The sequence below is a fragment of the Barbus barbus genome (assembly GCF_936440315.1).
Source record: "Barbus barbus genome assembly, chromosome: 14".
In the NCBI taxonomy this organism is placed as follows: Eukaryota; Metazoa; Chordata; class Actinopteri; order Cypriniformes; family Cyprinidae; genus Barbus; species Barbus barbus.
The window spans coordinates 1,732,469-1,749,929 of NC_136742.1; the positions used below are offsets into that span (position 1 = coordinate 1,732,469).

Genomic DNA, 17,461 nt, shown 5'->3' on the forward strand with positions numbered 1-17,461 from the left:
TACTCATTTACAGAGATTACTGATAGCTCAGTCTTATTATGAAAACTGCAGGCGAAACGGGGTGATAATGAGTAATAGCACATTCAGTCAAAGGCTCAAATCAGCCAACAGGAGCTTTATAAACCTCTTACAGCCACACAGACCTGCAGAAAGCATAAATCATCTGTGATTCATACCGTTATGAACACACAGAAACAGCCGGTTTGGTATGTTAGAGTTGTGGTGCGGCAGTAGTGTATTACACACTTATAAAATAAAGGACAGTGTTCCCATCAAGAGTGTGTCATGTCCTGCTGCCATTCTCCCTGCCAATATCCGCCTGTGTGTGTGTGCATGTGTGGCAAATCTAGCTCCCCTATTCAGCTCATGAGTGTGAGTGTGAATTGTTCGCACCCCACAGGATGTTGAATTGATGTTTGAATTGAAATGACAGGATGATGAACTGCAATTCAAAGAAATTTACACAACAGATGAATTGCATTAGTAAAACACAAGGACCAGATATAAATATTTACATCATTCATTTTGACAAATTACGCCAATTTATTCCATGACATGTACAATATATATTTTACACTGCATAAGCATTTTATTTTCTGGTGCTCTGCCATCATGATCCATCAAATAAAAGATATTACAATTAAAACTTTAACGTAACTATACCATTTAATACCAATTTAATATAAATGCAAATTTCTAAACACACACACACACAGATATATTGTTATACAGTATATTGATATTTCAATACAATAGTATATGCATTTCATTGAGTGTTATATGTGTGTGCTCAGATGGGAGCTGATGCAGTCATGGCACAGAACAGACATGAGAGTAGGCAGCAGGACGATCTGTCACCACTCGACGTGTGTGTGTGTGTGTGTGTGTGTGTGTGTGTGTGTTTCAGTTTCTCATGCATGTCTTCTGGGCTAGAGTGCTCTATTGGCTGACAAATATCAGTACATTTGCAATGCTGAAGCAGGTGCCTCTCTTTAAAAATATATATTTTAGTGCTGTCAATCGATTCAAAAAACTAATTCATTGCACTTTTTTTCTAATCCCACCTAACATTAAAGTTTTTAAATATACTTTTATATCGCAATGATTTCACATTCAATCTTCAAATTAATGTAGAAACAACATAAAGACAGTATATTTTTTAATATTTGTTTAAAGGCATCTTTTTTTATGACTGAGGGTAAGGGTTCGGTGGAGTGATGCAGTACAGTCTCAGTAAAGTATGACAGATTGTGTTGATCTGCTGCATCCACCACAAACCAACAATAAGCTGCAAGACAGGGAACTGAAGCAAAATAAAATATGGACTTTATGGGCACATTTGTGCCATTATTTGATTTGTTTAGTATAATAAAGTCCACCAGTGAGGTAAAGGAGAGTAAAATACCACCAACATCTTCATCCCCTCCAATCTCTAACGTTCAACTACAACCGCCAGACGCCATTCATCTGAACGATTAACTATCATCATCTTGAAAAACTGTTTGACAGGCCGTCATGACTGACTCAGAACTTGTTAGTGACTCTGAAGCAGTGCATTCATTATGTGAGTTTCTCACCTGTGTAAAGGTCAGACGCTCCATGTTTTACATCCACTGACCTTTACAACCTCTCAGTGATTTCACAGAGAGAGCAGATATCCAGACAGATGAAGGTGTTAATTAAATGGCCCTGCATAATGTTGGGAAAGAAATATCTGCACCTTCCCAAGAGACCACACAAATTTATCTCCGCAGTGAGCGAGCCCAAAGTTACACATGGAAATGAGTCCTCATCGTTCAACAGATCTCTACGCCAGACTGTTTCGCAACAAAAAATTACAATAATCTCAACTTTGAGACACGAGCACATTTAGCAGATTCTCTAGTTGTAGGATAATGCAATATGTAAGCGTAACAGACCTGAGCTGTGCACTTTAACTGAATTTTAAGGGAATATCCTGTGCCAGTGTGGCGTAGACTTAGTTTTGAGCGAGCAAAACACACATTTCCTACATTTTGCACTTCAAACACATGCAAATGTAGGAAACGGCTGACAATGACTTCTGCAAACAGACCGTTGCAAGAGTGGATTGAGTGTGTAAATGAACCAAAGAAGAAGACACAGAAGAAGAAAGCTGACTTCCAGAGGGCAGGAGAAACGTCTGCACACTTAATCTGACTGATTATAAAGGCAGACTAATAATACCGCTGTCATTTACTGCTAATCCACGGATTTAGTGCCATGTCATGCTAAAATCATTTGAGACGCACTAAATTAAAAGACGTGTTACTTCTCGTGCATCCAAGAGCACTAATAAAAGTTACGTTATGAGCTGAGCCTCAAACCTCTAACAACACCATAAAATTATATTTTGTCTATTACTGAACAAATTGGCCATAAGCATGAAAATGTGTGGGCGGGTTTTTTTTTAAAGTGCAAATATTACCAAATATTACCATATGCATGTTTTTTTCTCAGTCCAGCAGATAATGTGGATGGAGATCACTGAATCTTACTTTAACAACATGTCATCGAATTCTGTTTAAATGAAAACATACATCAACATGGGTTTCATCTGTAGTTTATTATCTACGTAAAACTTCCCCGGACCTGAACCGAGATTGAACTCCTTTCTTACGCACGATCTTAGCGCTCTCATCTTTAGTTCCTGTGTGAGCGCTGGGCATCAGTTAAATGTATTTGTGAAAGGCCAGCGTGTGTAATTTTAAACGCTTAGCCAAACAAAGAGACTCCCGAACCAAAGCCAAACATCTTCAAATTCAAGACAAAATACAACACCCACTGAATCGTCTCGCAGCGTTTAATTTATCTTCAGCACAGGAAATTGAGCTCTGGCCTCGCAGCGGCGTCTGCCCACATACGCACACACATAATATTCTCCAGCATCACAAACCAAACACCTCCACACACCATCTGACTCTCTTTGACGCGCTTGGCTCCGCCGAGGGGCTGGAATAGCCACGGATAGCTGGCCCGTGGACAGAGCGCTGACAACAACGCCCGCTTATGTGCCGAGGACAGAATTCATCTGTCTAAATGGGGCAGCGGCTATTCAGGAGCTCCAAATCGCCACAATCCCACCGCCTTATGCAGCAAATATCTTTCATAGCCCACCAAGCGCTTGGCGTTTCACGGCCGCGGCACTCGGCTCGGCTCGATGTGCAGGACAGACGGGGAGAGCGCTTTAATGAGTCCATAACACAGCGCTCCGCTCCAGATGGGCCCGAGCGCAGCTCCTGCATTCAGCGACGCTGCAAGGACACTAACGGGGATGATTTGCATACTAATCTAAGGCTGCAAATATTCAGCCTTGCTAATGAAATAATAGCCTGCTCTTCATTTACATAATAAAATAATTATTGTGTCTGATAAAACCTCAAGGGCAAAGCCCATTCGCAGTCCCCAATAAACACGGGTTAACAACTCCATCCCCGCATGCTCATAAACACCCACTTATTAATAGCCATCTTTCCCTGCAAAAGTGCAGGACACAAATCAGCATCAAATCAGCCCACGTTCTCGAATTAAAACTCAGGAATCGATTCCTAATATTTCAAACTAGCCAGATGTGGAAAACGGTATGGCGGGAAGGAATGAAATCAATCATAAAGCCATCAACTGCTGAACTAAATTGAAAAACACAAATAATGATCCAATCAACATGAAGAAACACAGATAGCGCTTGTGTTGTTTTGGGTGAAATGGGAAAATGTTATTTTACAGAAGGTTAGTCACAGACAGCGTCAGATTAATCAACTTCACTAGAGATCTCATAAATAAAACCTCCGTTCTGCCCTGCTCTGTTTTACTATGTTCAGCTTTATTTTCCTCTCACGATTAGAAGTGTAGGTATGAATGGTGCAAAGCACGATTTTACAACCTTGCAGTGCCAAAATGCTGCTAGAATGCCAGCATAAGTTGTTTAGCAACCAATCGTAAACTCAATAATGGTTTCTTCATTAAAAATTCATGAGCTTTACAAAGCTGCAAAATCTTTAAAGCACTGTTCAGTTTCAGTTAAAACTGTGAAGGCACATTAACTGGAGTGTTATTTTTACAGTTTTGCTTCGAAATGCCTATAAGACAAACTGCTGCTAATGGAAAACTAAACTCAAGTCTCTCCATGACTTAAATTAAAAGACAGAAAAAGATAAGCCAGCTCTAAAAATGACCTTGGTTTCACAATTTCACATGTGAAAGCCTGTAGCTATACAATAAGACGGTCAACGGTGTTGAAGAAACAAACGACTGTGCGACCTCGGGTGACTTTCAAAACCGTTGCTATGATGGCTAAATGGCTTCTCTTATTTTACCTAAAATAAATGTTAAATTATGTAGAAATAACAAAAGGTGACACTTGTCTGTAGGTAAACAATACGTGTCACTTCCTCCGCTGTGCCTGAGTGCTTCGATTCACGGCTGCAGAATGCTTTTACCGCAGGTTTCCGGATGTTATAAAGCAATCTTTGTGTGCTTCATTGTGTGGACCGAGAGACTAATCTCGCTATTAACATTATTCCTGTGAAAATGGAGAAGCAGTCTTCTTGAAGGGCACAAAGTTATTTTCTGCTTGTAGAGCAAAATGTCAAAGACGCACACATTGTAAATGGATTTCCTACCAATTAAAACGGCTGAAAGCAACACCTTCAGAGACTGTCAAAATACTCCTTAAACCCCTCGCCGAAAGTGCTGTCGGCATGCCTGCACAAGATCACTGAATCACTGGCCATTTGCATGCCAATTAAAGAGCGCTGCCGTAGATAACAAAACACATGACCAATTCAAAATGCATCTGTCAAAAATAAACAGACAGGAATGAGCAGCATTATTTTCATTACTGTATTGCAGAATTTGGGGTGTAAAACAGTCATAAAAAATGGCTTCAGTTTCTTAATGTACGCTATAAATCGTTGCTTCCTGAGACTTGAGGCTGAGATACAGCTTGCACATGACCAGTGCGAGAGCTGCGTCGGGCACAGATGATGTTTTACAGCCAGCCATATGCTGGAAAACCTCTGCTTGACATCAACGCTCTGAACCCGCTCCGCACCTCTGACCTGCTCCAGCAGACCCACGCATCTGCCTTCGTTCTCACGAGGGGATCGCTGAGCCTTTACAAATCACTGCTGAAGAGGTTCACACAGAGTCAAACATCTCCTCCGTCCCGTCAAACACAAACCCTCGCTGGGGTGTGGGACGGGAGTGAAAGAGAGAAAGAAACTAGTAGCTGAAATCAGACACTGGCACGTCTAAGCCCAGGGACTTTAAACAGAGACAATGAAGCGCTGCAGAGGAAAGCCTTTGTGTAGTTGAGGCTGTTCTTCTAGAATTCATTTAACTCTATGCATTCTGTCATCAAATATTTCTGAATAAAACTGTAGTTTGTTGAGCTACCCAGAAATAAATCGCAACTACAGCCAACCTTGGTTACATCACACAATACTAATTCAAAGGAAGTAGCTACACTGGGCAGCAGATCAATAACTATATGATGATATAGATTAGCAACAATAAAAGTAGACTAAAAGTAATGTAGTATAACTGACCAAACTAGGACATAATTAGTTAAAATACTGAAATTAATTTGACTTAATTTGATCAAAATTATTCCACTTCATTTATTAAAATAAAATCATACCAAGCTTGTACCTTTTCGGCATCAATTGCTTGAATTCAATTCAAGCAACAACAAAATACAACATAGAACATATAGCTAACTTTTATCAACAAAACGAATAAAAATGCACCATGCTATATGCCTAATATAAAATAACAGATAACTTACAAATTTTAAATATGCATGGTAGGCCTATACAAAATTGAAAGTCAGTAAAGACTGAGGAACAAATAATTATAAAACGTAGAGCGTTTATTAGTGAGATGGAAAGTTTAGAGGCACGGACTGCATACACCTTGATGTAAAATAATGGGAAAAATATCACAGTTTAAATAAAATAAAAATACTGTGGAACCAAATAGGCTAAATGAGAAACGAATGTTTAAAAAAAAATAAAAATAAACAGACCTTCCAATATCACCTTAGATAAATGGCAGGTCAACAGGCTTTTCAAAATCCCAAAACAGGCGCTTTTACATTTGGTTTTGAAACTCTTCTGCCATCGTCTTGTGTTTTTCACCTCACTCTTGTCAGTCAGCTCGACTCTCTCTCCTCAGGTGATAAATGAAATCTGATCTGTGATGCACGACTGTCGCTCGTTCGGTGTGCTGCATTGAGCAGCCGCGTTCAGTTTTAACTGTAGTGTCTGTTCTCTAACTGAACTAAATGATTTTTATTATTATTAAAAATGATAACCGGTGTTGCGACTTAACCTTGGTATGAGGATGCACTTTATTTTTGTTGAGCATGCACTTTTGTTTTTCATTTTTTTCGAGGCTGACAAATGTCCATGCATTTTTTTTATAATGTATTTGAAAACACGTGACTTAAAGACTATATAACTTTCTCATCCTCGTGCACTAAAAACATTGAATAGATGCATTTCTTTATGCATGAAATATTTGAATATAAATTTGTTGTTAATAAGTTGTTAATTGCAGATAAACATAGTTCTGTCATAATTCTGTTAAACCATTTCTGTTACATAGTATTGTGGTGCCTTACACAAAAAATAAAAAAACATTTGAAGAGTCAGGACTGATGTTTGCTATAGTTAGGCCAGAGCTACTAAAATATCAGTTTAATCAGTGAATCTTAGATTTTTAGAGTTAATTGTGAATTTGACATTGTTTCCACACCAACTTTTTTTCAGTGTATGCCAAAATGTAATGTTAATGTCCCTTCATTATATCATATTCAATTACAAAATAAATTACATAAATAAAATACATTTTAAAGGCTATGTAGTATGTACAATTCAAAACAGCAACTTTACTTTCTGTCATTTAACATCTCTATCCTAAAACAATGGTCAAATATGACATAATTAGCTACTTTGATCTTACCTCAGACTTTTTAGCATTAAAACGGAAGTATTTAGCTGGAATTTGTGCTCAGCTCCATCTCAAGCATTTTGACATTTTTTAGACTGATAGGCCGCTTAGACAGCCTTTTGAACTTTTAAACTTTTTGAACTGTTTTTGTCATCAACAAAGAGAGTTGCAATTTGGCCATATCTAATTATTACTTGGGACATACAGTGGATATTAATATAGTGTGTGTGGTTATTGCATCAACTCGCTCTGCCGTAAAGCTGCTTGCGCAATACAACATGACATCAGTGCGTTTGTCGCGCTTCGTGTTGGGAAAATCAGCTTGTTACTGGAAAAGCTGGGGTGTTTTGAAAACAGCTGAAGTACTGTCAGGACTCTGAAAATCAAAGAGTTTTACACTTACTCTTTTCTTCCATTGTCAAGCTCAAACAATCGAGAGCCCCCTGCAGGGCGTTCACAGTCACAATCACACAACACTGAGGCCTCTCTGCGTGCTGATTGGCCGGCTCTAATGATGTCACACAGGGCCCGGAGAGGCAGACAGCTTTTGAACTGCAGACGCACCTTCTCTTCACACACGAGTCGTCCCGCCCTCCCAACAAAGAGAGGGTGAGCCTGACTTACTCCACACAGCCTTTGATAACAGCTCTATGAAGGCAGAGAGAAAGTACGCTGGCTGCTTTACTGATGAGACGTCTCCTCTGTAGTTTAACCTGTCCCCACGCTTTCCTTCCGCACCATTTTACAGCGCTAAAGAACAAAAGACGTGAGTCGGCAGCATATAATTACTCACGAACGTATGCGACACTGCCAGCATGAATCCCTCGTTCTCACTTTTACTCACCGCAATCTCTCTCTCCAACAATAAAGTGCCGCCGTACCACTCTACGCACAATTACCTGACACTTAAAAACACAATATTTCTCTTTGCCATGCTGCAAAGGGAAAAAGTTTGATGTGTTCATATGGCGGTATAGCCATGAAATGTCAGGATATGAATAAAAATGATGTTTCCTGTTCAGGAGAGGAAAGCATTTCCACAGGTAATCATCAAAGCGGAAAGCTGTGGTATGGGTGAGCGCTGATGAATTCCCGAATAAACGCTGAAAAACGCTGCGGAAAGGGCAGCGAGGCCTGGACGCGCAACGCTTCACCTGCGTTTATATCACAGCGGCAAAAACACGGGGGTCTTGATGTAAGCTGATTTACAAAACAGGGGAAAAATCTGAAAGGACAGAGTTAAGAAGCGGGAAAAATGATGACTAAGTGAGTCGAGAGAGCCAGTGTGTGTGTGTGTGTGTGTGTGTAATGGGTCCAGGGAGGATGGTGTACTTCAACTAGCTGTCACAGTGCTTGAAATTTCTCACATGCGTTTGAGGAACTGCAAACAATCAAGAGCGGTCGGTAAATGTGCTGAGCGTGCAAGAATGCACTCGTCTGCGAGATCTAGTTCTCATGTAATCTCCTGCTCTGGCTGAAGCCCAGGTGAGATGACAGTGAAAAATAGGCTGTGGTTTGATGTCGCGAGGCCACGATGAAAGCATGTCGGCTAGTTTTCTGTCTTTTCGCGTTACAGTTAAAGTAAAGTAAAGTAAAGTAAAGTCGTGACGTATTGTCAAGTATGGTGACCCATACTCGATAGGTCACCATACTATCGAGTATTGGTGCTCTGCGTTTAACCCATCCAAGTGCACACACACAGCAGTGAGTAGTGAACAAATGCACAAATGCGCACACACACACACACACACACACACACACACACACACACACACACACACACACCCGGAGCAGTGGGCAGCCATGCTGCGGCGCCCGGGGAGCAGTTGGGGGTTCAGTGCCTTGCTCAAGGGCACCTCAGTCGTGGTATTGAGGGTGGAGAGAGCGCTGGACATTCACTCCCCCCACCTACAATCCCTGCCGGCCGGGGACTCGAACCCGCAACCTTTCGATTACGAGTCCGACTCTCTAACCATTAGGCCACGACTTCCCCTGGAACGCCCTGCTGAAAAGACCAGCCTGTGCTCTGCTTTGGTCCTCAACAGGTTTCTTAACTAGCCTAACCAGTAAGACTCCTTTGGGTTGACCAGCCAATGAAGTGCACCAAGTGTCTTTTAAACTGTGTTTTGGTGTTAAATCTTCTCAAGGACAACTGAGAATTTTTAATAGGAATTTAAATGTAACCAATAATGTGTGTTTTTGCCCTGGTAAATAATGATTTAATATATCAGTGAATTAGCATGATTGCTGAAAGAACGTTTTATGAAAGGAAACCCTGGCCGGAGTTTCAGGATCAGACCGCACCAGCACCATGGCCTTTATATCAAAACCTCAGCCTCTCTAATTCATGCCAAGAATTTCTGCTTTTTACTGCTCAGAAATCCAATTAAGTGAGAAACAGCCGTTTCCTCTGGCTAGCCCAGGGCCACTGCGCGCGCTATTCAAGAGCTGACTTCTGCAGTCAAGGTAAGGAGATTAAAACAGAGAATCGGACCGAACAGCAAAGCCCAGATCCCAAGGCGCATCCACACTGGCCACCGGTCATTTGTTTACCGGATCAGCTGTAACTGTGAGGAGAAACCTGCCGGACAGGTAATGCCAGGATTCACTGCGCTGTTGAAATCTCTACACACACGTCTCGTGTTTCAGTGAAATGAGGCCTTTATGACTTCACACAATAAATCAACACTGTTGAGTCTGTGAGTGACACAACAACATCAGCTGACAGTCTGTCATAGACGTATCTCTCAATCCATCTGCATTCCTGCCATCAAGCCAGCTGGAACACTAAACCAACAAATTCTCCACAATCAAATGGGAAAAGTGGGAAGTTCAGGTGGTTGGCATGGCTTTTGAAGCACCGTATTGCAAAAAGCATAACCATAATCAGCATTTTTTTATCTTAGTAGATTTGAGAATCTGATAAAGATATGTAAGAGGCAAAATTGTGTAAGATAATAATAAGACTTGTTTTAGAGAATGTATGGAATTAAATATCTTTTTCTCACTGTTATTTGTTTTTGGAGGAAAACTGGACAAAAACTTTGATCATTATGGACTCATTATGGACTATTTTAAACATTTTTACACAGATAAATACAGAGATAGATCTGAAGTTAAAATCATAATGTTGTATGAAAGACATTCGTGAGCATGTTGTATTTCCTGCGGCGTACATCTCATATAACATCTTGGGAGAAAAAAGAACAGAGCGCAGACTTACGGCATGTCACAACCTGCATACACACACACACACACACTCACACACACACACACACACACACACACACATGTTGGGTTTCCATGTTTTATGGGGACATCCCATAGGCGTAATGGTTTTTATACTGTACAATCTGTATGTGCTATTGCCCTACACCAACCCTACACCTAAACTTAGCCCTCACAGGAAACATGCTGCATTTTTAGATTTTCAAAAAACTTTATGCTGTATGATTTATAAGCTTGTTTCCTCATGGGGACCAAAAAATGTCCCCACAAGATTAAGATTTACTGGTATTACTATCCTTGTGGGGACATTTGGTCCCCAGGACGTGATGAATACCAGGTGCACACACACACACACACACACTCACACACACACACACACACACACACACTCACTCACTCACAAACACACTCACACACCTCACACACACACACACACACTCACACACACACACACTCACACACACACACACACTCACACACACGCACACACAGACACACACACACACAAAAGAGTAAAAGGTGTTTAATGGCACTGATGTGAGTGTTTTGTTGAGGCCAAATCTGCAGATTTTCTGGTCAGCAGAGTTTTACTGTCCACATCTGCAGGAGGTGATAAGCCATAAAAATGGCCCACATTTGGCAGGACACTCTTACACACACACGTCCAGCCCTGACTGCAATGGAAAGTAAAGCCCACTGAGAACTCTAATTCCACTTCAAGCTGAAGAGCCATATTTTATGTTTTGTTTTTTTTAATGTTGAATTATTTCTCATAATATGTAGATACCACAACTCTGTGATGCTTCTCATGACCATCAGACACAACATTAACTCAATCTTTACAAAAATAAGTACATTTCAAGTTAATTTTATTATGAGTAAACTTAGGAAAGAATATTTTCCAAGTATACCTTATGTGGGAAGTATGATAATGTCAATGTGCATGTAAGTGTACTATTTCAATACTTCTTGGGACTTAATTGGTGGTAATTTGGTACTTTATATAACAGTAGTTCCCTTCCAGGAACGTCGAGCTGCTTCCAGAGACGCTATGGGAACGCTCTCAGCGTCATTCCGCTCTGAATATTGTATGTAATCAGTCCAAATAGAAGGGCGAAGCGTCACGGGCGGGGTGACGTCACGACCAGGAAGTATATAAGCACGTGAGGCGGCGCCCGCGTCAGCTTTCTGTCATTTCAGCAAGCGCTCTGTGTGTGTGTCAGTCCAATCTGTCTTGTGAGTCTTATTTACTGTTGTCTGTCCGTAGAGAAAGTAGACATGTCAAAGAAAGCTAAGACTAAGACAGGGGGTGATCTCAGATCATATTATAGGTTGTGTGTTAGTCCTTGCCCGCGCTATATTACGGGTGAGGACACACATGATCTGTGCGTGGTCTGCCTGGGTGCGGAGCATGCGGCAGCGGCTCTCGAGGGAGCCGTTTGCCCGCACTGTGAGCGGCTCTCGCTGCGCACACTCCGCACCCGGAGGGTTCTCTTCCGTGAGGGAACCTTTGTGAGTTCCCCGCGCGGTGCTCGCCCCGCTTTTGCCGAGGCAGGGCGGCGGCTGCACTCGTGGGGCTCACAGGCTGATTTGGCGGACGAGAGTGAGACGGGAATTTCCCTATCTCCTCCCGTAACCGCCAGATCTGGTGCCCCGTCTCTTGAGGGTTCACCTCAAACTCAATCACCCTGAACGTAGGAGCCCCACAGGGCTGTTTCCTGAGTCCCCTGCTCTACTCTCTCTACACGCATGACTGCATGTCCTCTCACAGCTCCACATCCATTATCAAATTCGCTGATGATACTGTGGTTCTGGGCCTCATCTCCAACAATGATGAGACCGCATACTTGGATGAGGTAGAGAGACTCACATCATGGTGCCAGGACAACTGTCTCTCTCTGAATATGAGCAAAACTAAAGAGCTGATCATGGACTTTAGGAAGAGACAGCAGCAGCCCTACACTCCTCTCATGATCAGTGGGACCCCTGTGGAGAGGGTGAGTAGCTTCAAGTACCTAAAGTAAGTAAACATCTCCGAGAACCTGACTTGGACTACACACATCCAAACACAGGTTAAGAAAGCCAGGCAAAGACTGTACCATCTGCGACAGCTGAGGAAATTCAGGGTCTCACCAGCAATCCTGAAAACTTTCTATTCAGGGACCTTAGAAAGTGTATTGACTCAGTGCATCTCAGTGTGGTATGGAAACAGCTCCAATCAGGACTGCAAAGCACTACAGAGAGTTGTGCGCTTAGCTGAGCGCATCTCAGGGTCTGCTCTCCCCTCTCTGCAGGACATCTACCTCAAACGCTGCAAAAATAGAGCAGTCAAAATCTTCAAGGACTCTAATCACCCTGGTAACCGTCTATTCACTTTGCTTCCATCTGGTAAGCGCTTCCGTAGCCTGATGGCAAAAACTGAGAGACTTAGGAGGAGCTTCTTACCCCAGGCCATCAGGCTCCTAAAACTCTGTGTCATAACATCAATATATCAATAAGCTATTCAGAATTTTTTCTACCTCATATGCTGCTATTTAAATACCCTGTACAACTTTTTTTGCACATTCTTGTTATATTATTATGTCAACAACATACTGACCTGCACATTTATATTTATATTTTTTTACTTTTTATTTTTTTCTACTTTTCTTTTTCTTAATACTTGTATACTTTATAATTGCACTGTCCTTGGAGCGGACCTGACCTACATTTCACTGCTGGTTATACTCTGTATAATTGTGTATGTGACGAATAAAAATCTTGAATCTTGAATAAAGAATATCTCTTTGGTTTTGAAACTTTAGTTTTTGCAACTTCAGGGATCTTATCTATGCATGAACAGCTTGTAACACTCCAAAGAGAAAGGAAAACTTGAAATCGCATCATATGACCCTTTAACTCTTTGCATATACTGCAAGTATAGTTATATTTTATATATATATATATATATATATATATATATATTTTTTTTTTTTTTTACTTTACATCATATTACTTTTTATACTTGAAAAATACCTTTAATTGTACTCTAAGTACACTGACAAAAATTAACAAATTTCCCTCAGAAATTCCTGATAATTTTATCAGGAATTTAAAAGATTACAAAGAACTGGAATTTAATGTGAAACTTTTTAGTGCAAAGACTTTAATAGTGTATTTTTCTTGTAAAACATAATCTAGTAATCTTTGAAAAAAAACTCTGTTTCTACAGCGTAGACTTGAAGTTATAACCTACAATCCCAGTGGACTGCACAAAACAATTCACATTACTTTTCACGTTTGAGCATCTGACACGGCAATATTAGCTCAAGCAACAGCACCAGTTTGTGTTTGGACTATCTGTCTGTCTCAGCAATGGCAGACAATGGGAGTGATTATATTTCAGTTCTGTTTGGTGACAATAGAGCCACACTTCAGTTTTAAACATTAACCGACGAGAGCGTGTTTGTGTGAGGTGAGGGCCTCAGAGAGAAGAAAAGAAAGAAAGACTGAACATGTTTCCACTGCAGCTGTAATAAACGTTCCCTTCGGCACCGCTGATGTCAACGCTGGCAGCCAGTGCCATCACACAAACACACGGCTTTCTTTGTGTTTTTCTCTGTCAAAGCAGTTCTGTTGTTGTCGGCAACGTCTATTCAGCTCAGAATGGAGCCAAACAGAACAATCTAGAACAGCACAAATCACTCACTCTCACACACACACACACACAGCGGTGGTCAGAGCGTCTGTCTATTCCTGAACAAGGCCAGACTGGATTGATCATTAACACACACGGTTACCATGCCTAACTTCTGTTCCGCATCCCGAGTAAAACAAGGTCAAAAATCGCAGCACTGCTCTGTTCAAACAATCCTATTCTACTCTCTGGAATCAAAAGCTGAAGTGTGTCATGTTTTAAATGTCAAAATGCTTTTTTGTAAGCCCGTTTAACATTCACCGTCACTTTACGAAAGTCTTACTCAGGTTGACTTCTTGAAGACTGCGACTCTGGCGTCTGTTTGAGCTCAATATGTCAGAAATTAAAACAGAAATGAATGTTTATTATGGGTTTAGCTGAGATTTTTATTCATCTTTGGATAAATAACTAATTAACTAAATGACAGCTCCAAACCAGGCAAGTCAACACCGCACCGAATCAAAGACAATCCCGCTCACAGTTAACCTTCAAAGCTGGTGTTCACGTGGTGATGCTGGCGGTCTGCGCGTGTTTTTGGCTGTGTGGTGCGGCTCAGAGAGGCTGAGCGCAGGGCACAGAGATGCCAGTGAATCGGCCTAGTCATTAAGCCGGGCTTTAAGTCCAGACTAGAGCTGGATTTGAGGCTTTCAAATAGCAGCACACACTCCTCATGCCAGCCCGTGGCACACACACTCACATACACGGACACACTGAGGTAAGCTGATAACAGCCGCTGAAACACAACCAGACGCACACCAGTCTACTGAATTTGTTGGCATTTTCTGCACTTTTATGGAAAAGAAAACAGGGGGATTCTGTAGAATGGATGTGAAGGTGAAGTGAGGGTGTTAGAATACTTTCTCACAAACTGAGTAATACACTGAGTCAACTTTAAATAATCAATTCACAGGTTGATTGCGCTGGAAAATCTCTACGTTTGAGCTTGATGACACAGTAACTGTGACTCAACAAATGGGACGAGTTTGGGGTGGGATCATCTGTTTGGCTGACCAATAACAGACAGGGGGATGTTTGAAAACACTGCGATACTTCTTCACATTAGAAGTGCAGATGTTACAGCTTTAATTATGGTATTCCTTTAAAATGGATGTGAGGGTACTACCAAAGCTTGATAAAATTAGCCTAAATAAATAAATCTCTGATCCAGCATTGTTCAGAGCAAGTGTGATGTTGAATGCTGTCAAACTCTGAATGCACATGAAAATGTGGTGCGTCAATATAAAATGTGTTTACACTCATGCTGGACATTGTGTCTTGTGTGACTGTAGTTTTTAAAAGATAAAAAATGAAAAGACAAGGTTATTACTGTTAATAAAAAAAAACTAAAAATATATATATATTTTTTTCAATGTTACTTGACATTAAATAAATGTAATATGAATAAAATATTAATTTCAGCTAGTCGCCAAAGCAATATTTCTCATTTTCATTTAGCTTAACTTGATGTACTAAAATAACTCAAATATTTTATTGAAAAAAATCAAATAAAACCATACATACATACTTAAAAATAACAAAAATGACAAAAACACAAAACAAAATTACTAAAACTTTAACTAAAATTAAAATGGAAAGGGAAAATATGAATATAATTTTAACACCATCAAAAACCTTCCTCTATTGTTCAGAAATGGCAAGTGTTAGTTAAAACAGTCATTTCTCATTTAGCATGTCACAGAAACAGAAACAGGATCAACTGAACTTCTTCTGAATAAAACCCATTAATGACCTTTCTTTTTCCCAACTACAGCTATAAACGTCCAGACAGAAAGACTGTAGGGGAGAGAGAGATGTTCTCGCGGTTGTAAATCCGCTCCATCGTCCCTCACAGGCAGGTAAAAGAGCATGTTCGGCTTTAAAAACCAGCGTTGAGGGCCTGCTGCAGACAAAATGACAGAGGGGAGTTTGGGAAACTTTATGGCAGCGTTTAAAGAGCAGAGAGTCATTGACTTTACACACCATACGCATGAATTACTCACGGAGCTGGAGAGAGACGCCCAGAGGCTGATCACTCATTGGCTGGAAACATGTAATGTAATTTGAGAGCTGGAAATCAGTGGAACCAGTGTGTGTGTGTGTGTGTGTGTGTCAGGTAAGAGCACATAGTCTCAGGTAAGAGTCATTTAATGCCTCCGCACACATTCCACACTCCTCTCTGACTGCTGTTCTTTTGTCATGTAGTAATTAACCATGCTGATCCCAGACCAGCCGAAATCTCCTATCCCAACATCATAATGCACTTTGGGCAGGACCATCTCACTTCGTGCTTCATTCTTCAGAGCTACATTGCATAAGCAGTCAGTAAGAGCACAAAAGAGCTCGAAGATGTTTGGAGCGTCTCTGTTTCTTTATCTTCTTCTCTCTCCGCTGGCCCAGCAGCCCTGTCTCTCTGCATTGCAGTCTCCTGGCTTGGTATGGGTGTCTTTCACCCTTATAACATCTCCTGACCTTGAATGAAAGAAATTAGTGACTGATGAGCAATGCAGATCAGGACGATTAACAGACAGCACAGATAAAAATAATTTAGAGTGTGCCATGTTTCCGCCATGGGCTCTGTTCCATAAAGTCCATCACTGAAGTCGGGATGTGTCCATCTGATCACATTCACTCCCTATCTAGGGTACATAGTCTTGTCCACCAAACATCCTCATTTAATGAGAAAACAGACCAAAAATATGTTGTACTACACAGAGTTTCATCCAATCAAATGCTGTCTTGAATGAAAACGTCCCACCCTGCAGTAAATCATTGCTTATGGCTGTGGCATAATTTGGCCAATAAAAATTCTTTGTCTGCATTGGTTCACTGTCAGTCTGTTTAAAAATGGAAAGCCAAACACTATAATACATTTTTCGTATGCTGATGTCATTCAGCCAGTATGCATTTATAAAGTTTAAACAAGTGTTTGAATATCTCATAAGCATTTCATTCCACAAATCTCACAAATTTTGCAGTCCTTCTGATCTTTTGAAGTGTGCATTGTAATGCATAAACATGCATTTAGTCTTGATTTCAAACTATGCCGCTACATCCAGATGTCTTATTCACTGTTTACTGTATGTGCAATTAGCATCACCTGGTCTTTATTTGAGAAAGTATGAATCCTGGTGTGAGATGACTGACAGCTATGTTTGTGAAAAATGCTGTAATAGGATTACTGAATCAAGAAGCATTTAAGTTTAAAATCGTTAAAATTTGAATTTTAAGTTTTAAATTCAAATGATTTTTTGAATAGATGCATTTTCAAACGATTCATTTCTATTTGGGTAAATATATGTGTTATCTTTAAACAAAATTTTGTGCACTCTACTCCCTAAGATATTGGCATAGGCCAAAAAAAACAAACCCTATCGATCAATCAGGAAGAAATCTCAGTGGTCATAGTGTTATGTCTTGCAAGGAAAAAACAGCAATCTTGACGTTACCAGCAGAGTTGAAATCTTCATCTTGTGATGTTTCTCAAAACCACATAAACATGGCCTTGGTGTGGATCTGGTCTCAGTTTAGGGACCCAGACAAAACCAGAGTGTATTTCTAACATACCAAAGGTAATAATCACCTCAA

General features: G+C 40.7%; 1 protein-coding gene across 4 annotated transcripts in view; it reads right to left on the reverse strand.

The window, feature by feature from the left end:
- LOC306880534 (receptor-type tyrosine-protein phosphatase kappa) overlaps positions 1-17,461 on the reverse strand; it is a 222,949-nt gene that overhangs the window by 169,935 nt on the left and 35,553 nt on the right. The gene's annotated exons all lie outside the window — the stretch shown is intronic.